General features: G+C 29.0%; 1 non-coding gene across 1 annotated transcript; it reads right to left on the bottom strand.

Annotated features, from left to right (window-relative positions):
* Positions 1–1,881: 1,881 nt before the first annotated feature.
* TRNAW-CCA lies at positions 1,882–1,955 on the bottom strand. The gene has a single exon. It is a non-coding gene; the product is annotated as a tRNA-Trp (tRNA).
* Positions 1,956–2,446: the final 491 nt, after the last annotated feature.

Here is a 2,446-nt window from a genome sequence, read left to right as displayed (position 1 = left end):
GATATTCTTGTAGGGAATCGATTCTGTAAAAGATGAATCAGTAAATTCAAATTCACTGAGATTACATCTTTGTGAGATCGTCAATAAAGTACCAAGGGTATTTTTAGAGTCTACCGAATCAGTATAGCTATCCTTCTTCTGACACAGCAACGCAATTTGAATTAGTATAGAACTGAAGTGTTAGATAATTTATTTCGTTTTTTTTTTTGCTTGTCGATGTATAACCATGTTCCACTTCTTCAAATTCCTGTATCTGTAATCTATAGGGGCTTTGATCCTTTATTTGTTTTGGACTAGAAAATAAACTAAAGATTAGATAAAATGAAAATTCAAGAGGGTGGTTTCTAATTCTAATAATTCATTAAGGAAATTCTCATATTGTCCCAAGTCAATTGAATCCAAAACCCATCAATTTCATTTTTGTTGCATATGCATAATTGTAGAAGATATTTTTTTGTAATGATAATGTGACCCCCCCCCGTTTTTGCTTTTTATTTCATTTTATTTTAAGGAATTAATTTCCAGTAACAAGAAAAGGAAGAATAGTTTTGGATCAATTCAAAAGAACAACAAATAATAAAAAAATAATAATACTAAATCTTTGGAATGCGTGCATTGTTTTGTTGTATTCAATTTAAAGGTTTTTTCTTTCTTTAACTAACTACAAAGATGATGGGTTTTTCACTCTATTTTCTATATAATATCGAAAGAAAAAAACCTAAAACCTAGAAAGGAAACGATAATAGAAATTGCTAATTACAAGTTTTAAAAATCTAGTTAAAATAAATAACTCTTTTTTTGACTGATCTCGTTCTCCGTGTAGGATACTGCTTTTTGGTTTAATTTCATAGATTAAATGAAGAAAACTGCTCTACTATATTAATCTACTTTATTCAAAATTGAATTTATTTCAATTTGAATAAATGTAGAAGGGGGCATATTCTAGGTTCTAAGGTCACTTAAAAAAAAAAGAATCAAACAACTTTTTTAAAAATTTTTACATGTTTATTCAAAAAAAGTTCTATGTTTTAACTGAAGTTATATAATAGAGTTATTTTTTTATGTATTATTTTTTCTTATTAATTTCTTAAAGAGTTTTTCAATGAATCAGTTACGTGAATTCTGAATCCTGAGATGGTGCAGATGCCAAAGACGATGAATTTCGTTTTTTCTTTTTCTCTATTTTTGTTCATACCACCGATAATGCTTGATAACTCACAAATTTTCAATTTAATTTTTTGATTCTTGGAACTAGTATTTGTATCTATCTTTACTTTAAAAAATTTTTTTATTGAAACTTCGGGAAGTACTTTAGAAACATATGTATAAAAAAACATATTTTATTGAGTCCCTTCATGCCTACTATAACTAGTTATTTCGGTTTTCTACTAGCAGCTTTAACTATAACCTCAGTTCTATTTATTGGTCTAAGCAAAATACGACTTATTTGAAATTAATTGAATGAATCTTTTTTGATCAAAAAAGATTTATATGGTATTTCATATGTTCGATAGTTCCTTACCGTGTTAATTACCCAATTTTGGTCATTGAGATTCGTCGGCAATACAGATTAAGAGCTAGGAATAGATAGTACCTCTCTTTTCTCCCTTTCAAAAATGAAAACAAAATAAAATTGAAATGATTGAAGTTTCTTTATTTGGAATCGTCTTAGGTCTAATTCCTATTACTTTGGCTGGATTATTCGTAACTGCTTATTTACAATACAGACGTGGTGATCAGTTGGACTTTTGATTAATTAACATCTCTTTTTTTTGACTGACCTCCTTCTTGCTTTCATATGCGGGAGGTCGAATTCAGATTGCTGCTCAATTATTTGCGAACAGTGGAATTTTGACACAATCTAATAAACAAGAGTGACATCACGCTCTGTAGGATTTGAACCTACGACATTGGGTTTTGGAGACCCACGTTCTACCGAACTGAACTAAGAGCGTTTTTCTTGTTTTTTTTCTNATAAAAAAACGAAAAGGCTAGAAAGAGGACATTCTTTAACTCGAATCGATTTTGTACGTATATACTATATCATAGTATATCATAAAATTCAGAATTATATGTATGTCCAATTTTATTAAAAAAAGATAAATCTAAAATGGATTCCTCGTTACTGCTCTTCTGAGCAGTAATTAGGTAGGGATGACAGGATTTGAACCCGTGACATTTTGTACCCAAAACAAACGCGCTACCAAGCTGCGCTACATCCCTTTCAATTGGTTTACAGTNAACAATTCCTATCTTGTTTTCCACATCCTTCTTTTTTTTTTGTTTCATATCAGATAACAAACATATATATAAGTATAATTAAAAAAATTACTTTTTTTAGGCAAATCCTATCAATTTCAAATTTACATAAAAAGGCGTTTCCATTTGAAAATGGAATCTATAAGATCGTTCTAGTAGACAATATTTCAATTCTAATTTTGAAAAT

The sequence above is a fragment of the Camelina sativa genome, unplaced genomic scaffold (genome assembly GCF_000633955.1).
Source record: "Camelina sativa cultivar DH55 unplaced genomic scaffold, Cs unpScaffold00495, whole genome shotgun sequence".
Classification (NCBI taxonomy): Eukaryota; Viridiplantae; Streptophyta; class Magnoliopsida; order Brassicales; family Brassicaceae; genus Camelina; species Camelina sativa.
Note: the sequence above shows the minus strand (reverse complement) of the source record. Positions and strands in the feature narration are given on the sequence as shown.